The 26,123-nt window shown below is 37.8% G+C and overlaps 1 long non-coding RNA gene across 34 annotated transcripts in view; it reads left to right on the top strand.

Moving 5' to 3' along the window:
- LOC116183367 (uncharacterized) overlaps window positions 1-26,123 on the top strand; it is a 487,183-nt gene that overhangs the window by 2,802 nt on the left and 458,258 nt on the right. For 31 of the 34 annotated variants that reach the window (XR_014954487.1, XR_014954489.1, XR_014954482.1 and 28 more), the window contains exon 1: window positions 1-26,123. This exon is cut by the window's left edge and continues 2,802 nt beyond it. This is a non-coding gene — a long non-coding RNA (uncharacterized LOC116183367). The other 3 variants (XR_014954502.1, XR_014954501.1, XR_014954476.1) reach the window with 2 other exon arrangements.

Raw genomic sequence — 26,123 nt, 5'->3', positions numbered from 1 at the left:
TGGATTAGATGTTGTTAATCATATCCCTCTTTGGGTCTGGACTTTTATGTGACCTATACAATTTATTGGTCTTTATGTGTTATTCCCATGGTAATGACCTTACATATCAGTGAGGTAACAGAAAATAGAAATCTTTAAATATATGTATTGCTCATTTTTCTTTTTTAGAGGCTTTGCCATCAGCTATTCTGTAACTCAGTGGAATTGTGCCTTATAGCAACTTCCCTGCCAGCAGGCTTCTCAGGACATTTCAGACTAGTGCAGCCTTATCTAGAGATCTTCAGTGTATGCTTTAAGATCCCTCTCCTTTATCAGACACTACTGTAGCCTGGGATGGCCTAAGTAGTTTGCTTCAGAGAGCATGTTTACTGTCTGAATACTTCTGCTGAACCACCACAATTTAAAACCCAGCATATGAAAATAATTTGACTGTAGTACCCATTCTCCTAAATATTTTGGACTAAAAGTGGTGATTCAGCATCTGCTGCATCAACAGTTGAGTTGTTCCTGCAGCAGAAGCTACTGTGATGCAGTGACTGTTTTGCTTAAACTTTGCATTACTTCACTTGGCAGCAGGGAAACTAGGAATTGTCCTTATGCCAGGGCATGTTTTCCTCATGTGATCCTTTATCTATTAATTCAATGGAACCCTTAAAATAGCGTCCCTCAGGCATTAAGGGTGGTTTCTGGTCTGGATGCAAAAAACAGAAGAGAGTTGCTGGAGATAATCACCTGGCAGAGAAAGACATGCAAGAACACTCCCACACAGTCCCCTGCCTTGGTCTGCTTGTCTTTGGAGTTTGCAGGGTCATTTAATTCATGTATAAAAGTCTCCCTCAAACTGTCTCCAACCTACACCGCTCGTAACCCCTGAACCAGGCAAAACTCCCAGAGATTACAGTGGGGAACAGGAACATGTGTTTCCTTGTCTCTATAAGGTACTTGTCAATGACAAGTAGATTGAAAGGACTTCCCTGATGTGACTCTTAGGGATGGTGCGGTGCAGGGCCAGGAGCTGGATTTGATGATCCTGATGGAGCCCTTCCAACTCAATATATTCTCTGATTTTGTGATTCAATCTGGGCTATTTCTTAAGAATGGGGTTTCTCTAGAATCTACAGTAAGGTATCCATACTCATGATATTCTATGAAGAATATGTCTCCTTAAAAGAATGCTTCTATAAACAAAAGTTAAAAAAAATAAACAGGCAGGACTAAATGGCTACCATGTTTCAGTAGATAATGTCCTGGTCCAGTTTTAAATGATCCATTCCTTAGGTCTTTTGTCATGAGCTAGGTACAATCAGCCTGGGTTTTGCTACTTAAAACAACTCCTGTCTCTGTAGATTTGTCATCACTGAGCTCTGACTCAATTTTACACCATCAGACTTGTCTATCATGTCAGATCCACAGCTGACTCTCAGCAGCTGCAAATCAATATATCTTTTTTTCATTTCAATGTTGTTTCCTATTCATCAGCTGATGATCAGATCAAGGATTTATTAACAGACTTTCCCATCTGGATTGTGATCTGTATTTCTAGTTAATTACAGTGATGGCAGTTTTCTCCTGGGTTTAACTTTTGCTCTGGGTTATTTGCTTTATTAGAGCTGCATTTTATTGCACTCCTATTCTAGCAAGTTACTTTGAAGTAGCTTATTGAATTTAAAAAAAATCAGATTTTTAAATGATTAAAAAAAAAAAAAGTGGAATCTCCATTATAAAATGTCCTGCCTTCAGAATTATTGCCTGTTGACACCTCTCTGGGTTTTGGTTTTTTTTTCCATCTGTCACCTCCAGACCATAGCAGACATAACACTGTTTAACTTTGTGTCTTAGGTTTATATATATTTATTATATTAATCATTAAATGTAATGTTTAAATGGACATTTTTCTATGACATCTCAGGAGCAAAAAAGACATTAGGGTGAGCACAAAAAGTTGGATAATTATGCTCAAGACTGTGTGCTACATTTGTCACTGCCATTGAATTTGCTGCAAGTGATTTGGATTGCTATTTTAAAATTAAATTTGGAGTTTATTTTTTAGAAAATAATACAACAGAAGTCTAAGAAGAAAGAACCAAAGATGTTAATAGGCAGTGTACAACCCACATCAGAAAAAAAAAATTAAAAACTCTTTCCTTGTCAGCACCTGAGGTAGTACAGAAATTAATTAATTACTAGGCTCTCTGGAAATCACCTTCAGCAAGAAACTATCCTTATGTAACTTCAAGGATACAACACATGGTGATTGTCAAGCTGCTTGGCATCTCCTTCTCCATTTCCTTCACCTTGGAAGGGAAAATTAGAAGGAAAGAGTCAGGATTAGGCTAAGCTTTCCTAGAGGTGTTCAGCCATTTTCCTTGTTATGTGCAACCAACCCCAATTATTTCTTGATTTCAGAAGACTTTTGTGTCACAAATATGAAAGAATCAGCTTCCAAAACAAAGCCCAGTCACAGGGAGGAAAGAAAGGAATTGACTGAAATTTTGGGAAATGGCAAAAATCTTGTTTTAAAATTCAAATTAAAAATGTTTTCAATGTGAGTAACTTGCACCAAACACTAAGATTCTGTTGGTTAAAGTATAACTTTAGATATTTTTATGACAGTAAATTTTTTGCAGGAGATGACAAGCTTGATCTCAAGAAATTCCTTAGAAATATACTCATCACAATATGCAGAATCTCATAATCTCTTATTGCTATTTTGCCTCAAAACATGAAAACAGACAAAAACTAATGAGTGAAAAATATTAAATTAAATAGTTCTGTAAAATTTTCTGCATTCCTAAAGTTTTAATCCAATGATCTTATTTGGTCATAAACTTAGTCTGTGAAAATGCCACACATCTCAAAGTGGATGGAAGCGCCTCATTTCATACGCTTAGATTCTCATACTTGAATATCTAATTCCCATCTTTAGATATAAAAGGAATATAATTAAGTTGGTTGATTAAGACTACAAAGTCCTTGAGGCAAAGCTTTTTTTGCAAAAATGGCTTTTTAAAGCCTTCTTTAAAGACCCATGGTAGTATTAAATGCATATAACAACAACAATCCACCCATTTTCTTGCAGAATTTTTATTAAGTAACAACTATGTGAATATCTTTGCACTAGGGTAACAAACTCTTTGTTTCCTCTATTATTTGTTTCAGTAAAATTGTTAAGCACTTTTAAAAAACACTTTAAGTCACTGAAAACAAATATTCATTAATTACCTTGAAGGTAAAATATTTGAAGCCATGCTGATAATGTTTATTATTAATGTAAGTACCAATAAATATTTCCATTTTAACCACTGGAAACAGTTTTCCACCAATAAGGTATGTCAGAATCTGTGATATTGATGATTCCAAGATTGTAGAAAGTCTCTGTCTTTCTGCCCCGTTGCCAAAGAAGAAGTTATAATTCACTTGTGCTGGTTTTCAAGGTTGTTTAGTCTTGCTTATCTATTGCATGTTCTGCTGCTCTGCTGCAGGTCTGTCCTGTGTAACTGCTGCTACTCTGAGGCAACTCTCTTCTGTGCTAGAGGTCTTCTGACCCCACACCATGTGTTTATATCTGTCCAAATCAATTATTTCATGTAGTGACAGTGAAGGCATGGGAATGGTTCTGCCACAGTTGGACTATTTCCCCCTTTGAAAATTAATGCCTTGTGTTTGCCATGTCTGTAGACAATGGATAGCATAGCAAAATCTCTTTGCTAAATTCCAGGAGTCTTATTTAAAGACACCTTTTCTTCAACAGAGTTAATTTGCCAAGTGAGGAATGGCTTGTTCTAGCAAAGTGCTGGCTTGCACCCACAGGCTTCTCTCCCAGTGTGGTGCATTACTTTTTTTAAGCTTCTACATATGTCTCCTACTTTATTTCAAGTAAACAAAAATTTTAGAGACACAGACTTGGAAAAATAAAACTTTTTTTTTATATTCACTACAGTTGCAAAATAAAATTCAAATCCCTGAGCAGGTCGTTATAGTTTTGTCTGAAGCGCTTTTCAACCTGAATTATCCTGTGATAGCTCTAAAATTTTAAATTATTCAAAGTCATATATATAAAAGTAGAATAAAGCTCCCTTCCACTCGAAGTCTACTTTGTTGTGAGAATACTTACAGCTGCCTTATTGGTGAAATGCTGTTGATTTTCAGAAGAATATGCTGCCCTGGCTCCTGGATGTAGCCTTGAGGCTTGAATAACCTGGTCCAGTGAAAGGTGTCCTGCCCAGGGAAGGAAGGGCTGGAATTAGATGATCTTTAGGGACCCTTCCAATCCAAATAATTCAGTGTTTTTATGATCTGCAGATATTTATGCAAATCAATTCCTGTACCCTGAAATAACCAACCACAGCTTCAGGTGAGCAATCTAAAGGTATTGATCATGAAAGCATCTATTGCTGGAAGAGATGCAGGGTTTGGTAAGAGCTGGGCCTTACTGAACTCTTCACGTGCTGAGGAACCTGGGAGCACTCAGAGCTGATAACCTGAGCGTCACTAGAGGACACGTGAAAACATGACGTGAGCTGCTGCTATTGCAAAGGTGAAAAAGAGGAAGTTTATTTTCTGACTCTAGCATTTATACTTTTCCAAAGGTGACAGCAGATTGGAGGGTGAAGGTGCCACCTCTCCAACGACATTGGACAAACTACCAGTACATCAAGTTTCTCCGCCTCTATGAAGGAATGCAAAACAATAGATTGTTTACAGAAAGTTGTGTGAGAAAGTTCTCTACAAGAATGTAAACTCAGAAGGCTTTAGAAAATCTTAAGAACCAGGGCAACAACCTGGGTCCAGGCTGCCACGTCTGCTGGAACATGCTGGATGTGCCAGCTCACCAAAACTGAAAGGGATGGCAGCAGGAAATGCGGATTCTCAGCACTCTGCCAGGCCCTGGCTTCCAGCTGGGAGTAGCTGTGAGAGCAGGGAGCCCTGAGCAGGCTCCAGGGGAGCTGCTGTGGAGGAGCAGGGCTCAGGTGGGTCACTCAGGATGGCTGCTGGCTCTAACGCTGCCCAGGGAGAAGCAGGGGAACCAAGGCTGCAGCAACGCCCAGAGCTGCAGAGGGATGGGTGACTCCTGGGTGCACTGCAGTGATGTTATTTACAGTGGGAGTCTCAACACCCAGGTAGCCCTTCCTGGCCTCCTGCTTCCTAAAACCTTTGAAAAGCTGATGCACTTTCCATCACTGGGAGAGTTTTGTCCTGGCTGTTGCTGCCCAAGGTAGCTCTCACAGACCCAGTGGGCTGCTAATGGAAGTGGGCAGCACTTTATGCCTGCCCTGCATCCTGGCCCATGACAAATCACCCTCCTAAGTCCATTACAAAGCAGTCAAGGAGAGGTTGTTGCTTCAGCAGAATGTTCTGTAATGCAGAGAATTTCATTCCTTTGTCTGGAATGGAAAAAGTGCCTTTCCAGGACATAATGCCATGAGAGCTGGGTTCTGAACTGCATTAGAGACCCACTCTAAATAGCTGACTGCTTTTTTGTGAAGAACTGCTAATCAAACTCCTGTAATAAAAAAAGCTGTCAGAATGGACTTACACTTCTAAAAAGCCCTCCAGGGTCAGTAAAAATCATTAATTCTTTTTCAAAAAGCATTCAGCTCTCTGAAACATGAGGAAATGTGCAAGGCTTATTCTCAAGCCTCTCCACTCTTTCCATTTATCTCAAAAAGTTTGTTAAATTTTTAATATAATCTCAGGACTCTGGGAACTTGGGCATCAAAAATTCAGTCACTGTAGTACTCAAGATATGAGAATTGACAGTAAGCAGATATATTCTTCTTGCATTGGAATGTCATAGTTTTGAATCAACAGTTAAGAGAAATGAGGTGAGGAAGTCACATAAAGGAAGAAAGGAAAACTAATTTTTTTCTAGTTAATTTTTCTCCCTACTACTCTGCAAAATGCATTATTTATGGAACATGTTTTTTTCTGTGGCTGACTTATGAAAAAGCTTTGAGTCAATAATTTGGTAAACTCATTATTAGGATCATTTTATAACTAGTAAGAACAAAGCTGTTCAGACACATTTTAAATACAATGAACATTTAGAAGAAACAATAATAATTATAGCAGATGGCAAGCAGAGACATAACTTGCTTCAAATGCAGATCAGCCAGCTATTTTTTTCTTTTTCAACTCATAGGTTGTCTGCCAGAGGTTCTTGCAAACCAGATGTACGCAGTTAATCCCACAGAAATCAATGAAATTGTTTGCAGAAATGTGAGACTAAAAGGTATTTCTCAAGAAGGTAAATTCCATTTAATAAAGTTCCCTGCTTCATCTTGGTTCTATATTTCAAAGGCTTCTAAACAATATTTACTTTAAAATTCACTGTTTGTGTCGCTCATTCTGCCTGCACAGTGTCAAAGGCTGTAGCCCAACTTTTTTCTGCCACTGTGCTGCTGGGACAATATGCTGCCATGAAATCCAGCCTTGACAAGAGAAATAGAATAGTTGAGGACCTCAAAGGAAAAGTTAAATATGTAGATAATTTCCCTAACCAATGTGGCTATTTGTATTTCCTTCCATTTGCTCCAAATAGTCTGAGTATGGGGTTTTTTTTATAGTCAATATTGTTATTTTGTAGAAAAAATTTTGGGTTTTGACAAAAATTGTTTTCACAAGTATCTCACTTGGATTAATTATTTTATTTTCCTTCAAAAATAGAAATGGTTGAATAGGCCAGTATCTGACTGATAATAAGACATTTAATTAAAAAGTTCTGCTACAGTGCATAATGGGAATCATGGTTGTCTTTTCTTAGATGATATTACTGAGATTTCAAGCTCCAATGAATTGCTCTTGATGTGTTCTGACCAGAGAATTCAATGATATACCTGGCTTCTCCATGATGCTAAAGATTATGTTGCAACAGTGACACAATGTGCAATCTAAAAGATAAATCTGCAAGGGAGATTAGTAATAAGAAATATTAGAAGTATACTTCCTCTTGGTCTCCCATTTGGCAATGTTTCTGAAGTGGAATATTTTGTTCTGAAGTAATTTTTCACTTTTTAAAAAATTTTATAGAATTTTTCTGGCAAAAGTATTTTCTACCAGTTTCTTTAGTCAGATATTTAGCATTAGTTACTAAAAATGAAGCTGTGTGGCAGGCTATATTATGAATGTACATTACTGATTTTTACTTGACAAATGAAGCTTTTAAAATGTCTTACACTTGAAACAACAACAACAAAAAAAATGTATCTCCTTATGTATCTAAGCCACGGACCCAGAATTAATTTCTGTTCATTTCTGTTCATACTCTTATTAACAAAATGTCAAACATATGGATGTTTTAAAAAGGAAACAAAAAAAAAAGGGTGGTAAAACAAATCATATTTCTAGTTAGAAGCTAATTGAATATCTTTGGTGATAATGTTCTCACACTGTTGCATTGGCAACTCTTGGCAAATATTTATTTTTCTAATGGTAAGTAGCCTATGGTCATTCCAGTTCCAATGGGCTTGGAAATTGCATTTAATGCCAGTAAAGAGGATATGACTCTGAATTGGAGTTGTGAACATGAACTTCAGGTTCAGATCAGTATGCTGAGCATTTTCCTTGGTCCTTTCTTCCATAGGTGAAAGAAACCTAGTAATGAGAGATGGAAAGGTGCTGTGGTTTTGCTCACCAAACTGAATGCCCTATGGAAAATGTTTGGGCTTTGCTGAGCAAGGTATGTGAATTAGATCCTGTGGAAGCTTCACAGCTGCAATAAGCATAAACAGTGAATGCTTAGTGAAATGATATGACAAATACTTAGCAAGGAATCTCTGGTCTGATTTATGTTCCTAGAAGTCTTTTCTTCGTATCTCACAAAAGCAGTTAATCGAGAATCTGCGCATAGATCATTTGCATGAAGGGAAAATTGTTAATTGCTTCAATCAATGTAACATCTCACTGGTATTGATGAGGAGTACCAGCAGTCAGATGAAAGACAGTCTGTTGAAATCATTAGGTACTGGTTTCTTATCCCAGCAGGATTTCCAGCTCTGACTTGATGTCATGCTGGTTTTATCCTGGCTAGTATTTGAGGAGAACAATCTTTTTTTTTTTTCTGTCGGGTGCAGTTCATGAGAACTGTAGATACTAATAAATGTGTGAGCTACACAGAGTAAGTAGCTCTTGTGGCTCATGTTCCCCTGTAAAGGACATGTTACCATAGCACATGAAAGGAGAAAGTTGGAATATGTAGCAGTGGAAAAGAAAAAACTCTAAAACTTAAAGTTGAACAATAAGGACCCTCTGCAGAATAGCAATACCATGATTTAGCAACACATGCAACAGCACAATTTCCAGATTAAAGAGGAAAAGTTATTTGTTGGGTGTCAGGATGATGAATAGATTGCTTTTGCATTGCATCAACACTGCTTTTATTTTCAGTATGTTGCAGCATTGAATCAACATGTTACAGCTGCTGAATGCAACCCCAAAGATAAAAAGGGTTGTTAGGCCAGTAGCAAGAACAGTAATTCATTATCAGTGACACCTTCAATTATTACAATAAATAGGTGCCCTGAAAACATATTTTCCAAAAGATTGTTTCTTACCATGTACTTTGAAGAGATGCTGCAAACTCTTCTGATGACTGTTCCAGCTGTGGATTTGTCTGTCTTGGTACATGCAATTTGCCTTGGGCCTGCTTCAGGGTTTTGCTATTGAAAGAATATAATCACCAAACAGCTTGTGTAGAAGAAAGATCATGTCAGAGGATCATAGCAAAACAGTTTGGAAAGGACCTTATAAAATAGAAAGGACCTCTGGAGGACATCTGGTCAAATCCACACACAAAGCAAGGACAAATTAGAAAACTTTCTTGGGACATTGTCTGGTGGGGTTCACACAGGAGCTTGCTTTAGAATAGGTAGAGCATCTGCTTTTTGATTGTTTGCACAGGCATTCTGAGCCTGGATGTTTAAGGTTATATCTGGACAAGATAAATTGACTTGTGTCTGGAGCCTGTTGCAGGAACATCTTTGTTCTGATTTTCTGGTTTGCTTCTATGAATGATTCTGCCATGCAGAAGAGGAACTGTTAAAGGGAAGATCAAGAGGAAAAAGGGGCAAAGCTGGTTGCTTCTGTGCCTTCATGACCGTGTTCAGTTTCACAGCTGAGTATAACAAGTAATAGCTGACAAGAAAGTGCAAACGGGAACAGAGTGTATTGAGCCTTGGCACAGGTCATGGATCAACATTTTATACAAGTGCATTATTTGAAACTGCTGGGAAGTTGTACAGGGATATTGCTGGGTACTGACTGGCAGCCTGTGCCAAATAGTGGCTATAAAACCCTCGGGTGAGATCAAGGGAAGCATTGCTATGCAGACATCCAGCACTGGATGAGGAGTAGATGAGGAGGAGGAGGACACAGAGTGAAGCTCGGTTCTGAGCCCCCAGACAGAGCCTGACCCTGGGTCTGGATGCAGTGGGGTGTTCTGCTGCCTCCAGGCAAGACTGAGCCAACCTGCTTAGGTGGTAACTGGGGTGAGTCTTGGTTTATGTGTGCATGGCTGAAGGGCTTTTTCAGCCAAAGCTCATCCCTTGCTTGGTTCCCTCAATAAGTTGAGCTTAGCACTGTCACATTGCCTGGTGTTCCTTTTCCCTACAACTCAAATATACATCTGAATCTCGGGATGACAAGGAGTCCAGATGCCACCGGCTCACATGCAGTCAGGCTCAGGAGCTGGAAAATGCTATTTGGCTCTAAATCTATCATCTCAGATGCTGAGGCTGTTTCTCTCTGGAGGTTTGACTTTGCTGCAAATTCTGGTCCCTCTTAACTGTTTAAAACATCTGAAATATCAGGGGATTTCATGTCATCTGTTGTTCTTTGGTTAACTTCATGCATCTCTGTAGCACAGAAAATAACAGCAAATATAAGCAGTGCTTGATTCTCTCTGTCCAGTGTCTGGCTACCAAAAATGCCACGAGAGGGAATTTCATATTACATTGCTTTATACAGAAAGGAAGGGGCCCATTCCACATAAGGAGCTCAGGTATGGCTCTGAACAAGTGCAGGGAATGAAATTCGCCATAAAACCCTAAGGTGCTTTAATTATGATATTTAAAAAGATTCTCCCTTTAAGGCATTGGGTTTGACTTTGATACCAGCCTAACACAGATTTTATTCAGTGGAAATAAGACCAGATTAGCCTTTTGTAGCAATATGACATATCCTTTCCTTCTGGAATTCTTAAACTAAAATTGGAGCTGTATGATAATTCTGAATATATCCACAGTAAGACTCTCTAATAACAATTAATGGTGATCTGCTACCACCTTTTGAAGTCTATCAAGGTACTAATTTTACAGCAGCCCCTTGAGGCAGAAATCCTTATTTAAAAAAGAAAAAAGAAATAAAAAAGCGGAGTTAAATTATTTTTCCATGACTGTTTGAAGAATATATTGAAATTTGAAGCTTTTCTTACCATTCCCAGCCATTAAGTACATTTATTTAGATTGAGAACAAGCAGGTGAAGTTAATTATTTTTCCCCTATTGTTGGTGGGTTTTGTGGTAGTGCTTTGAGCTGCACAATTATTGCCTGCTCTATGACAGCTTAGAAATTTTAAATTACTCTTAACATTGGCCAAATATATATACTGATATAACATATAATATATAATATATAATATATATAATACATAATATATAAATATATATACTGATATAACATGACATAATATATAATATACTGATACAATATTACATTGCTCCATTGAATTTGCAATGTTGACTGTCACTAAAGCAAGGGATGACACATGATTTCTAATCTTTAAGAAGGCAAAAAGAGTTCAGCCATACGAAAAATTTAGATGATGTGATCTTTAAATGAAGCATATGAGAATTTTCATTTCATGACAGGTAAATACTGAGTTAATACCAGGTTAATCAATGCTAATGGAACTGAAATTCTGCTCTAGGAAAATCCTGTGAAACCTGAGCTAGATCTCCTAGTGATACCAATAAACATGTACTCCCACATTTTTTCTGCATGATTCAAAGATAAGAACACACAGTGTGATATATACTTACTTAGAGAAACTGGTCTTGCTATTTAGCTGTTTTCTAGAGATTAGGTAATAATGGAAGCAATGGACTCAGGCCTCACTTCTCACAATCTGTTATTCAACAAAGAGTTTGTGCACTGCTCATTCTACACTAAAGTGTGGTGTATTTGGATTAAGAAGCTTGACTTGATTCTGGGTTGTGATAATCAAGTTGTAGAAACCTGATTTTCTTTTGCTTTTATGGTTACCAAGGCAAAATAAGAAGACAGTTTCTGATTTTGGTATTTGAGTGTCAGCCTGGAGTGATCCCTTGACTTCAAACCACTCCTCCTCTTTTTTCTGCCAGTGCTCATCTGTTCACATATGCTTGTGCTTTATCATTCTGTCTTCTGCTTCATAACTCATTGCATCTTTTAATACATGTTCTCTGCTTCAACCACCCTTTCATTTTGTTTGTCAAGCACAGAACCATAGAATGGTTTGGTTTGCAGGGATCTCAAAGACCATCCAGTTCCAACTCTCTGCCATGGGCAGGGGCACCTTCCACTAGACCAGGTTGCTTAAAGCCCTGTTCAACACTGCATCTTTATTGAAAGTGCTGCTCAAAACCTATTTATGATACCTTGGTTTTCATCTCATATTTTTTTTTCCTAAATGAAATTCTGAATTAATTGATGATAATTGCAACATTTCTATTGGCTTTCTGAGAGACAGATTTAGTTTCCTGCTAGTTTTCTGCATCTGGATTTGTCAAAGAAAGATTAAATAGTTGTTTGGGACAGAGACAATTGGATGGACTTCTTGTACTTATAGTGGTGCACTGGCCAGATTTTTATTTTTTTCTAGTGTTTCACTCTTCTAAAAAGATTTTCCCACTCCTGTTAAATGAAACCTGACTCCCTCTGAGATTGAGATTCAGAGGCAATGACATTTACACTCCTGTTCACCCTACCTACCATCAGCAATTTAGCTGAGGTCTCTGTGTCAGGAATTGAGTCATGCTAGACCTCCTCTGCAATGATTAGGTGGAGAGAAGCAGTCTGAGGAGACAGGTCCACTTCTCCACGGTATCTACCACCCTCTGGATGTGCTGCTGACTCTCTTTAGTGACCACAGCGTTGTTTGTGCTGACTAGACTCCAAGTCTGGGCAACTTAGGTTTTATCTGAGACATTAATGTCAAAGAAAATCAAGCAAAGCATTAGCTGAACACATATAAAATTAAATGGAGCCAATTCAGCATTCTGACATCACCTGCACAATGTTTCATCTGCTGGGAAAGGACTATAAGTGCTAAGCAAGGATTCCCTCATCCTCCTTTTTTTCTGAACAGCTGGGCCATGATGCTGTATTGTACACAAATGACACATGTATCCATGCTGCTGTATTGTATCCAAAACCCCAAAACACCTTTTTAATTTAATAAATTAAAATTTAGGAATAATTTTTGCATCAAGGATGCAAGCACATTTCTGAAATGGTTCTACTGCCATAGTATTAATACTTTGAGAGACTGCAGTCTTTGTTTTACATTTCTTGCTGAACCCACATTTTCTTCTTTTACAGGTGATTCTCTAAATAGGTGTAGCTTTATTTTCCTTTTTTTTTTTTTGTCCATTTATGAACCCTTTCAAAGTAATTCATAATGTTCAGGCACATTATTTAGGTATGTAAAGGTACTTGAAGCGTGGAAGAAAAGATTGCAATACCAAGTATTTGTAATGCTTCCTCCAGTGCTAGTCAGAATGAAAAGAAGAAGCAGGCAATGTGTGTAACAATGAACAAAGAAAATGCCTGTTAGTACTTTATATTTCTTTGGATTGTGTTCCTTTCAGAAAGCAGCTTCAGTTTGAAGGTGATGCAGAAAATACCAAAGAAAACATCATTTTAAAAGCAGGGAAGAACCCCAGAACAAAGTTTTATGCCATACATCATCTTATTGGCTAGGTATGTAATTTTGACAAGATTTATCATAATGAAAAACTTTTGTGGCAGTGACATGAAGGTTCAGAGTATTGATACTTCATTCAACTGCTGGTGCAGATGAACCACTATAAATAACCAATGTAATGTGATGACAGCAGGAAAAGTGAAACGCCCGGTTTTGTTCAGAGGCAATGGGAACTGATTAAAACTACAGAGAAGTTATTTGGAAATCCAAAGTTCTCTTTCCTGGTTGTGCTGCACATGAAATGACAGACAGAGTAAGAAATCAGCAGCAATTCTGCTGAAGAGGTGTATGGTGCTTGATCTCTAGCTGTTCCTATAAAAGCACAAGAGATGTGCAAAGCAGTCCCACTGCCAAGCACAAGGTCAAGAATTATCAAAACTCTGTAACATCCACTTGTCTATTCAATTGTTGCTGCCATACTGGAGATTTTCCTGGATTCATCATCATTGTCCTTGTTTTTGGTCCCAATCAATTGGTAAATTCAGCTGTTTTCTAGCCAAGAGTCTGTGAAGTGAGCTGTAGAGGAAGTGCAGTGAAGTTTCAAGATGTGACATGTTTGCATGCAAATTACAAATCACACTAAGTATGACAGACCTCCTTAAACTGTTAAGAGAAGAAACTAATGATTAATTAGTTCAATAAAGCATTGCCATAGAATGTGAAACCTGGCTGTACTGTTTTTAGGTCTCTAACAAAAACACAGGTGCAATAAAACAATGAATCTTGCTCTTATTTTCATTCAGCCTCATCCAGTGAGAACTGGCCCAACATCAAGTGGTTCTCTTTATTTGAGGTACTACATTTATAGCTCAATGTTTGTTGTCAATGAGTAGAGGATAGTCATTTGAGAGTCCAGGAGAGCCATTTGGCAAAGCATTTAGTCATATGGCTTGCTTTGGAGTACACTAAACCTCACAGGTTTCTGTTCCTGTTCTTTCTACAAGTAGCACCACCAGCTGCATCAGAGGGAGGAGCTCTGTAGCTAAGAAGCCAGGTAAGAGAGAAAGACTCCTTGCACTCTCTCACAAGGTGTACCAGGCCATTCCTTGAGACAAAATATTTAGTGTTGCAATGTATTTTAAAATTTTTGCTGATTAAACTTATTTTGTTTCCCTATTTAAGTATTTGCTTCCCTGGGAACCTTTCTGAACTGCTCACTTTATTCTTTGTTTCTCACAGTAGCAGGCACCTTTTGCATGGATATGTTCTTATCTCCAAGTGGTTCAATGTAACTATGGGCAGGGGGCATGACCTTAAGTTCTAGAGGCAGTCTAGCTTCCTAAGGAAGCTGAAGCTGCCTAGGAGAATTGAGTCTTACAGGGATGTCTGTCCCTTGTAAAATAATGTGTTCTTGTACATTAATTTCAAGTATGTTGTCTCCTGGAATATCCTTTTTTTCTACAATTGCAGAAAAAATAAGAAAAAGCATTCTTCATTTTCAAAGAACTTATCACAGTATTTCTCTTAATTTCATCTGTGATGTGAAGAGCTCTTTTTTTCATGATTATATATCGCAGCTGTTGGAAAGCCAGAAGAAATTCTTGAATAGAAACAGATGACTTGGAAATAGAAAAAAAAAAAATTGACAGGTTGATTTTTGTCATATAATGTGAATTAAGACCTCTGTTATGAAGAAGGGAGTAAGAAAATGATGACTTCACCTTTATAGGACTTTTCTATGGTTTTGTAGGTTTGGAACCTCCAGCTTTGTAGTTTAACAGCTGTGAAAGGCAAGGGTCAGAGATTCCTGATTTCTGAGAATCCAGAGATTTCTTCACCATGGGGAGTAGTCTGTGATCTTTGTTGTGCAGGGCCCAGCTGGAGCTCAGTGTTCCTATATGGATTTAATTCGTGAGACATTTTTGAGATTCAGCAAAAGGAAATTGCAGTAAGTTGGAGCTAACAGCATTCTATTTGACAAAACATCAACAGAAGGATTAGACTGGATGGTTTCTTAGCATAATCCAGGTCCAAAATGTAGAGCAGCATTTGTCTTTCATGGCAAATTTCAGAGCTATTGCAGAAGATGTTTGCTCATCATCCAGCTTTGGATCATCCTGTAAAGGTTTATGAAGTTTAACAGGATGGTTTCACCTGCACCAGTTCTGACTTTCTTTGAACTGGTTTTTGTCTCCTTATATTTTAGGTACAGCAATAATTACCATAGCACTTTGTAAATTCCATTCATGCAGGAACGTTACAGCTTACATAAGATTTCTTAAACATATTTAAAAAAAAACCTTTCTCCAATTTACTCACATCTCTCTTTGTTTAACATCAGGCTAGATTAGGCACATTTACAATCCAACTGAAATGTATGATTGACAAGCCAAGGTCCTGGATGTAAAAATGCAACAGAAACTTCAGAATTGGACTCAGCTGATATTTATATTTACTCCTTAACCATCTAAAATTCATCTTGGGAAAAGTTTAGACACAAAATTAAATCCTTAATGGTTTTAGTCAGTCATTGCAGAAGCGTGCATACGTGCGTTTATGAAATATTGAAATACATTTATGGGGTGGCACTCAGAGTATTTAGTAGCATTGTTGCCCTAAGATATTCTTAATATTTTTTCTTCTTCCAATATTGCTGACTTAGAAGGAGTGGTGAAGAAATATATTATCCTGGAGTGTTGGGAAGAGCAAGTGTTAAGCCATTTAAAAACCAGCTAATTTTGTAATCAACACAGGAAGTTACAAAATGGCCCATGTGTCACCATCAATATGATTAATTTTGGGCACATAAATCCCAGTGAAAGTTCTTGAGTGTCAAATTGTCTTCTTAGTTGAAATGTGTTTGGCTGTGAGAGAGAGATGGGGTGACACTGATCTAAGTGGCTTTTCTTAAGTTTTAACATGTGTTGCAAACTTGTAACACATACAGGGATTAAACAGTAAAAATATAAATATCATAGAATGCACATGATAATCCAGTGGGTTTGGGCTCTTTCTTATGTTTTCTTTTCTTCATCTCAGTATATGCCTGGATGTGGGGGAAGACAGAGAGATGACCTTTTCTTCCCTATTCTGAGAACCCTCTGAAGCAAGAAGCAGCACCCTTGGTCTGCAGCAAGGCCCTGAGGAAGCTGTCCTGCCTTCCTGGGCTCTGGAAAGGCTGCCACTGCCAAGCAGCATGAAGTTCATCCTGAATTTCTCCAAAAACTGCCCGCAGGATTGCCAGTGGAGGTACTGGGGAGACAGCTTCATGAGTCTGCTTGTCTGCTAAATGGAAAAAATGAATTTATGCTCCAATTTCATTATGTGGTTATGAAAGATACTGAAACTGGTTTTGTTTGTTTGTTTTTGTTTGGTTTTGTTCTTAATTACAGGACCTAATGAATTGGGGCAGAAGCCACAGTGAGATGTAAAAATAACACTTATGGTGTGGCTGAATTCTGATCATGTTTTCTATTGAATATTTTATTTGGAGCAACATACAAATTGAGTAGTGCTGTTCCCAGTTGTGTGAGCTTTATGATTTGATACACGCTTTTAATTACATTTTTTTTTTCTTTTGATCATGCCAGCATAGGCCCATGTGAACTTAACTCCAAACCACACTGGGGAGTGTGAACACAAAGAATATTGTTTCTGTTTTAATTTTGCATTTTAATTACTTCCCTGCCTTGAATTAATTTGTTCAGTTGATGAATTGGAAAGATAAAGGTTTTTTTTGATAACTAGGCTTTGCAACCAACACCTAATATTTATATTTTTGGGAAAAAAACTTAACAAAAAACCCCAAACATGTTATGGATTGCTTGAAATTTTTGCAGATTTTTCTTTTGATCACCTTCTTCTGCTGGACAACACAATATGCTAAATGTCTGATGTGTCTAGCTGGTTAGCTGGGTTTTGTCCTCCTGCGCTGATGAGTAAACTTAGGTTAGGTCTCAAATAATTTGTTTGCATGTATTTTATGGAGATGGCAGAGAGTAGCTTATGTTTTCCTTAGAGCTTTAGGGATTGGAGGGTTTTTCATCCCAAGTTCTTTAGCCTGTGACACAGTTTCCTCTGACATTTATGCCTCCTCTGATGTCCTGTTTCAAAGCTTTATTTGCAGGAGACCACAAAGGAAGAGCTTATTGCAGGAAGAACTTTCTCAGCTGAATATCTCTAGAGAAGGAGAGAAATTCAGGGATGTGAATGAATGTGGAGAGGCATTGCCTGCCTTTTCTGTTTAAGACCTGCCAGAAGAGGTTGGGCCTTTGCTGCAGTTTGGGACATCTGTACCTGGTGCCAAAATGCACCGAATATAGAATATATATATATTATATATATATAATATGCTCTTGTGGCAGTGAGATACCACAGGAGCATAGGACACACAGCTGTGTTCAGCTGCATTTCAACAGCAAATTGCCTCAGAGGGAGAGGTGGCTTTTTGGCCACGTGTATGATTTAAGACTGTACATGGGTTTGGAGCCTGCTGGAGCCTCTCACAACCTCCAAATGCAGAGATTGACCACCTGCACATCCTATTTCACTTTGCTACACCCTCAGTCCCTCCTTTCCAAGCAGACTGTTGTTTATATTAGGTTTTTGCTTGAGAAAAGAAACAGGATTATTGGACTGTGAATTGGCTGTATAGAACGATTTTTCCGTTTTTGTTCCATTATTACAACTGTTTACATTAATTAAAGTTTTAATAAAAGCCCAAGCAATTCACACAGCAGCTGCTCTCTGAGACTAAGCAGAGATCTCTGTGAGATCATCACGGCTTTCACAGGCAATTCTGCAGTTTTTTATTTTTCCCTGCTGCTCTACTGTACTTTGTTTTCTTCAGGTGCTCAGAGAGAAACAATTGTGTGTTTTCTTTCTCATTTACCTTGTTGGTGAAGGGACTGGACCCCCTTCTGATCATTTCAGCACTTCTGTGGTCAGTCCCTCCTCAGACCACTGTGGTGAGAGCAGTGTAATGTGCTTTTCTAACTGCTGGCTCACTGATTGCTATTCATTCCACCCATAATTCCATCCATTTTCCCAGCTCCCCTTTGTAAGTTAGATGTTGACTGATGCAGACTTCTCAATTTCTTCTGCCCTGTGAGACTTTGAGCATTAACCAGTGTAAAAGATTTGACAGGTGTTTTCTTTTTAAGGGCTCTTTCCTACCAGAGTATCACACAATTGCCACTAGACAAAGTGTAATATTCCCTTTTCCCCCTTTTTGGGGGAGGGAGAAACAAAAGTGAGGCATAGGCAGGTATCTGGAATTCTCAGAAAACAGAGTGGTCCTTAGGGCTCAAGAACTTTGCCAGCACTTGGCCACAGGGTTTTGCATCCTACTGAGGCCTGCATTTTTTTTTTTCCTCTGCACAAAGGCTTCCTGAGGATCTCTGAAGGATCTGGATCTGTGTGACATTCCTGGCCCTGTATATTATAGAAAACTCTAGGGTGTCCCCAAGTCTGCATTCTCATCACTTATCAGGTACCAGTCACTTTTTAGTTACCCCTGCATCAGCCTCAGAAAGCTCAGCACCACCATTTCAGTGTCCTTAATTATTTATTTATGTATTTAGCTGTGCTACCTTGTCCCTAGGGATATCAGCAGACTCTGAGGATGTGCTTCAGCATGAAGCTGTCAAATACTGAGAGATGCACAGTATTTGTAACAGTCTTGTAACCGTCCTGATACTGGCAGCACATGACATAATATGACTTAATAAAAATAATTATCATCCTTTAATAGTATCTTCATACAGCAGTGAGACCTGAAGATGGCTTTCTCAAGGATGAGGGTGAATTCCAGGACTAAAATCTCCATTCATGTGCATTTACTCCTATGAATTCTTCTAAAAGAAAAAAAGGTGTAATAAACACTAATGAGACTTTCTTAGTCCCATGTACTGAAGGTTTGGTCTGCACACAGTTTTTCTCCTGGCACAAAAGGTTTTCCTGGGTATGATTTTTAAAGCTTCTCCTCTAACTCAGTTATTCCCGGTGAAACGTTATTTGAATGAAATTGCACTGGTATAATTCAATTTGCTTCTCATCTTGTAATTAGTCTACAATAGAGCTGTGATTGCATCAATACTCAGAGGTGTGAATAAAGCAATTTTTTTATACACAGTCAGGCTCTAAAACATATATTTCCCCTAACATTTTATATCATTGAAGATCCTGTTAGTGCTTTGGGACTATTAAAGGAAGCTAGATTAATTATTTTGCCTTTAACATAGTCCTACTCTTTTCCCTTGCATGCCATAAAAAAGGGCAGCTGAAGTTAATAAAATCCATCTATCTCAGCTTTTAAATTACTTTTTTTTTTTCACTTCAAGTCCTGAATATGTGAAAAACCTTTAGGTCCTTCAAATCAAATTCCAGTTAATGCCATTCTAAAGGAGCTGAGCTTCTTCAGTGCTATAAAATGAAAAAATACTATTGTAGTGGTAAAAGTGAGTAATCTCACTTTTAATAAAAATTGTGTTTACTCACTTTATAAAAGTAGTATAAAAATACTGTTGTAAGTAGTAAAAGTGAAATAATCTGAATTTTACAAATATACCCTGAACTCTCTATTTTCTGGTGAAAAATGTTTTAGTTTTTTTTATCATATTTTTGATAAGTGGATTGTATGCAGGCAAAAGGGCTCATGAGAAATGCATTTTCTGCACATCAAGGTTATGCCTGAATGATGTATTTTGCATTCAGGGAGTATTAGAATTGTGACCTTTGTGTAATACTTTGAGAGCAGCAATTTTTTTTAACAGAACTGGCCATGAACTTAATTTATTCTTTTTTAAAGAATAATTGAGACTCTTTTTGAACAAGATAATTTTCATTCCTATCTCTTCCCCTAGGATTTATACCCCATGAAACTTTTGCTTAATAGATATCCAATATTGTCTTCACAGTGTAAGGTTTAGCATGTTTGGATGCAGTAGTGGAGATTTGCATATTTGTATTATGTATAACCATTCTCATAACAAATCTGTGCAGTTTTGAATTCAAGAAATACATTCTGATGAACAACAGAGTAAGCTAGTGGATAAGTTGTGTGGTTTCATGCAGATTCTTTCAAATGTTTTTTAGGGTTATTTTTAATGATATGGGAGCTTTATTTCCTTTTCTTCTGATTTCTGATTGAAACTGGTTTGGTTTCAACTGCTGCTTGAAGCAGCATATATTTCTGTAGGTCTTTGCTCTCTGTAGGTCGAAGCTGCAGCTTTGCTTTCCATTTCTGTCAAATAAAACACTTTAAGAGGCCCAAGGTTCAGAGAAAGAGTGCACAGCTACAGTGTAGGCAAGCTTTTGTTTGTTTGTTTGTTTGTTCTCTGTCAAATGGCTTCGTTTTTTCTTTTTCAAACATAGTTTTTGGTGGTGTGCCCAATCTGTGTCCTCATGCTGCACCTTGGGAGCTGATAACACCCCTGCACCAGCTCCTCTCCCACACACCTTTGCACTCCAGCATTGCTCCATCTGGCAGCGTTCCCTGCAATAAAAATGGATAATTGTCTAGCACAAAGGAGAAGGGAATATTGTATTTCAGAGAAGGTGGAATATTGAATGTATCGTGGTGTCATGAACTTTCAGTCTCTGATGCTGGATTTTTGGAGCATATGGGAAAGCAGCATAGCAACATAGCTGCTACTCCTAATGATATAGTATAAATGTCAAGCTTATTCAAAATTCAAGGATTAGACACTGCCAGAAGAAACTCTCTTCTGTAGACTGAAGCTTTTTGGCAAGAGGGTCTGAAGGAAGAATCACTGACTGTGATCTCCTCAGCCTATTTCTCAAACAGCAGGGAGATGGACAGAACAAGGCATTTTTACAATGTCTCTGCCAAGAGATGAGAGCTTTTAGCTCTGAAAAACTTCCAAAATACACAATATTTCAACTACATTCAAATTTAAATATTAAGTTTAGAAAAGTTAACGAATACTTGATTGCATGTTTAAGCATTAAAAATGTTATAAAGAACATTCAGATTCACAGATGGGTGTAACCAGATGACATTTTGGGTGCTGTAATATAAAAAAAAAAAACCACATAAATTACTCTCTGAGCATGTAGAAAATAGTTATAAATTGCTTCTGGAAAGAGCTAATATTTATTTTTCTTTTAATTTTACTATCATTCCTAATCAAAAAACAAAATACAATACCTATATAAAAAGCTATCCAAGGATCTTATTAGACACAAACTAATGTGTTAGAAAGGAAACAGTCTCACCTCTATTGCACAGCAAGGAATTGAAAGTGATGTCTATGCCAGTAATTTGGTAAATGTTTGGCAAAGCTGATCACCTGTTAAGTGAGGTTTCAGAGACCTCTTCTTGCTTCTTGTAGAATAGATAATAAATGAAAAGACAGGTAAGTGTTTGTATTGATCCATACTGATTCTGAACAGCTTTTTAGCTATTCATAATGAGCTTAGTAATTTCAAAGTGACTGTTTTATAGTGACAAATCATATGGATGCATTAATAAACCCTTTTGGTTGTTTTTTAAATTTAAACACTTCAGATCATAGAATTATAAGATATTTTATAAGATGCTTTCATGCAGTTGTACTTAAAAAAAATCACCTACAAAAACATTTTACAGAAAACCCTCCAGAATTTTAAGGGGCCTAAATAATATTTTTCATTATATAAAAATGCTTAAGGAAATTCCTACAGGGCAGTTTAAATTTATTACCTAATATGGCTTGATTGAAAACCAGAAAAGCATATAAGTAAAATTTCTGAATTGGCCAAGTGGCAGAGAACACACATATGTTGTATGTAGAATTGGCAAAGGCTCATCTTGATGAAGAGTGCTGTAAATTACTTTTGATAAAAAAAAATCAGCAGAGGAAGTGAAAAATCATTACTAGCAGAACAAGAACAATAAAACATTAATTCTCTGTGTAAAGATTGATGGATAGTTGAGAAGCTGATTTGTAAAAGTCACTAGCACCACAGGGCATGAGTTTATTAAGAGTATGAAAGAGGCAGGGTAAAAAATGAGATCATACTTTAATTAACAGAAAAGAAAAATAAACAGTTCAATACTTGCAGGGTTTTAAAATGAAATTGTAGTTTGAGGGTTAATTGTGTATTAAAAAAATCCTAAGAATTTGACCACTTGGAAACCAACCTTCCCACCATGATTTGTCTGAGGAGCTGCAGACACATAATAATGGGTGGATATTTATGATAATTTAAATGTATTTCTGCTGGGTTTGATGGGGATAGAGTTAGTTTTGCTCACAGTAGCCAGTATGGAGTGTTTTGGATTCGTGCCAAAGACAGTGTCGATACCACAGGGATGTTTCCATTGCTCACAGAGCCAAGGCCTGTTCTGCTCCTCGCCCCATCACCGAGGAGCTGGGAGGGGACACAGCAGCACAGCTGTCCCCAGCTGACCCAAGGGACATTCCATGAGACATCGTGCTCGGCATATAAAGCTGGGGGAAGCAGAAGGAAAGGGAGATGTTCAGGGTGGTGGCATTTTGTCTTCCAAAGTAACCACTGTACTGATGGAGCCCTGCTTTCCTGGAGATGGCTGAGCAGCTGCCTGCCCGGGGGAAGTGGTGAATTCATTCCTCATTTTGCTTTGCTTGCATATGGGGCTTTTGCTCTACCTATTAAACTGTCGTTATTTCTTTTACCTATTAAATTGTCTTTATCTCAACCTGTAACTTCCTCACCTTTCCAAATCTCTTCCCCATTTCACCAGGGGGAAGTGAGCAAGCAACTGAGTGGTGCTTAATTGCTGATTGGTGTTAAACCATGACAATAAGGAAATGGATAGAAAATCAATGCATTTTCTTACATTTCTTACAAACATTTTTTTCCTCTATGATTGCCATTTTCATATACTAGTGTGTATTACATGTAGTACCTTACAGGAATAAATAAATTGTCAGCTCCAGAGGGAGGAGCTATGCCTCATGCAAAGATAGAGAGGAAAATTAGGGTCCTAGATTTGGAAATTGTTGGTTGCTACAGTCATGCCTTCACATCTATTTCTATAGAGGTACCCTATAAATTGTGTTACCTCTTTGAGGGTCCTGACCACCCCTCTGTTGCACAAACTGACAACAGCTTTATCTGCTCAGGAAAGATGTAAAAGGCCCACCAACTCCAATGAAAAAAATTGGCTAAAAGTTAGTGATCAGTTGACTGGACCTTCATGGTCTCAGAAACAGCCATCATATGTTTGACATTAATTGTATTTGACATCCAAACTGAAAATTCAGAGTAGAAAGCCCAAGGATCTCAGAGGCATAAAATATCTTCTATTTTAAGAGATGAGTCACACAGATAAGAAAGTACAGAGATGCTGGATGTATTTCTGTGTACTGTTTCCACTTTTGATCTAGGATAGGAAACTTTCTTGATAAAAGTTCATGTACAAAATTATACCCTTGGAAGCTGCCAAACTGACAGTCTTCATTCCACTGGCAGAGGTAACGTGCATTTCTTATTCTATCTAGCCAATATGCCTATATTTAACTGTTTTAAAAGCACTGAAATACAGTATAATGAAGATATTTTATCCTCTTGCTCATTTATGGTTTACTGCAAGATCCTGAGCTTTTCTGGGAGCTGAAGGGAGTCTTTAACTCCCACTAATTTTGCTCAAAATTTGGTGTAAATAGTTCATAAGAATGCCTGCCATTCTGTGTCAACAAAATGATTCCTTTGCTTCTCCCCATATTTCATTAAATAATTCAGGATTATAAAATAACTTGAAGTATCTATCAAACAGAGACTTCCAAGTATCTGATTGTTTAGTTAACTTTCCTCTCAGAAGGCTTATTTTGTGTTTGTGAGATGGGATTTCATCAAGAAGTAGGGCTACATCTAAAAAAGACTTTCAATGCCTGGTAGGGTAAAAAATAAATCCCTTTTACTTGGAAACACATCATATTCAGAAGCCAGTTTCCTCTTTGGCCTAAGGGGTAGAAATTTTCTCTCTTTTCTAAGAATACATGACAAGACTGTCCCTGCCTGTCATATATTTGATAATTATATTTAACTAATTCAGTTCATACTTCAATATAATTTACAGTTATTATTCGAGGAGGTGCGGGGGTGGGGGGGATGTATGTGTTTATACTGAGGGCTATTCATTATTGTAATTTATCTCCCAAAAGTCTTTATGTTCATAACAAGCTTTTACAGCTTGTGGATTACAGACATCTCTTTCTAGAAAGCTAAGTATATAAAAAATATAAGGGTGTGATAAATGTCCTTCATGAACAAAATGAGACTTGGGGGAGACAGATACAGTGTTTTTCTAGAGAAGGAGTGCTCTCACCGACTCTCAATTGTAAAAATATAAGAAACTAATTTCTGGTGCTAACTCTCTATAAATTATATTTCTCTGTGTGTTGTAAAATAAACTTTGGTATAGTGGTGAAAGCAGCAACCACATGGGTATAAAGGTTTTAAACCTTTTAATCAGTAGTGAAAATGTAGAAAAAGTTAATCTGGGTCAATACAGCACTCTTGCATAGTAAAAATGTTAATACACAACTCTATTTTTTTCTTATAACACTAGTTGTAAGACAGAGACAGAGGACCATTGTAAACCTGATTCTCTGAAGATCCAGGGCAGAAAAAGCTTGTAGGGAAGGTGTTTTTTGACCTCTCTTCTTGGACCTGTACATCAGATGGACAGGTAACAAAAATGCTCAAAAATGCTGTTTCGATTATACACTGGTATTTTACCAGATTAAATGAAAAAAGGTGAATTCAATATGGGATTAGTAATTTTTTCTTCACAGGCTTGCTCACCAGATTTCCAGTTGCAACACAATGAGAACTCATGGAACTTTCCTGATGGTTTCTTATTCTTCAGCTCCCACCATGCTTGGGCTCACCATTTTTACTGGGTATTTTTCTTCCAACTTACAAAATCAGTCAACAGCAGAGTTTAAATGCTCTTCTCATGGAAGGAGCTAAGTAAAACTGTTTTTCCTACTTGTAACATTTTTTCCTAAGAAATCCCACACCTTTAATGCTTTGCTCATCCTTCACTGCTTATCACTTAGAATCATGGAATCATTTAGATTTGAAAAGATTGAGTCCAACAATTAACCCAATGCTGCCAACTTCAGCACTAAAGGATGTCTCCAAGTTCCTCAACTAGCTAGCTTTTAAATACCCCCACAGATGCTGTCTCAACCACTTCCCTGGGTAGCCAGTTCTAGTGTTGTCAATCCTTACAGAGAAGAAATTTCTCATAATAACCAACATAAACCTTCCCTGGCACAATTTGAGGTCATATCCCCATGTATTATTGCTTATTGCTTGTGCCTTTTTATTCCACTCTTAGCAATCAGAGATCTGACTAAATTTTTATATCTCTTTTATTCAGGTAAGAGGGGTAGATAAGAAAAAGAGATTATAGCATAGTATCTGTTCTTTTAAGCAAGTGGTGTCACCTTGATGTTACTAACGGTGTAAGTTTCTGTTTCCTTACAGGACTGTGGATATCATTGCAAAAGGAGATGACAAAGGGTCTAACTGCTGTCATATAACACAGCTTCCTGACATGGCTGTTGGTTCTCTGCTTGCACATGCTTGTGGATATGTTAATTCACTTCCCAGCTCTCTTCTGGAGGGAACTAATTAGTTCCCCTGGGCTCTGTCTGCTTCTGTAATTCAGCACACAAGAGTGGAACAGTCAGTCAAAACAGATGGCGCTGAGGATGCTGCTCTCTGTCATTTGTGTGATATCAGTGCTGTGAAGGATGTCACAGGCTGCTGCCCTCCTGTGATCAGCTAGCTGGGGTTTCCTCTGACAGGAAAGCTTGCCTCTGTGTTCTCTTGCAAGGGGATCAGTTATGGTGTGCTCTGCTCTGATGTGCCATTAGGAGCAATGGAATGCCACCATGGCCCCCACTGTGGTTCCCAACAGAATAATTCTGGGTCACAGCAGGGACACCAGGCAGGAGCTGTGCCTGGCACACCTGGGAGTTTGTGTGCACCACTAAGCAAAGAGAATGGGGACAGAAGGAACTGAGAGAAGGACCCTATATTTAGTCTGAAGACAGGAAGTCACTACCTTGAGTTGAGACTTTCAAGAGTACGCAGAGTTTATCTGCATTGCTCTAATAAAAGATATGCTCTTTTCCTATAAACTTCTCATTGAAAGGAAGAACATTTTTTATGGGATACTGTAAAACTCATGCATCATAGGTGAGTCTGAAGGATTTTAAAAG

Source organism: Lonchura striata, chromosome 3 (genome assembly GCF_050655825.1).
Source record: "Lonchura striata isolate lonStrDom1 chromosome 3, ASM5065582v1, whole genome shotgun sequence".
Lineage (NCBI taxonomy): Eukaryota > Metazoa > Chordata > Aves > Passeriformes > Estrildidae > Lonchura > Lonchura striata.
The sequence above is the reverse complement of the archived record's forward strand: the minus strand, read 5'-3'. Positions and strand labels throughout refer to the sequence as shown.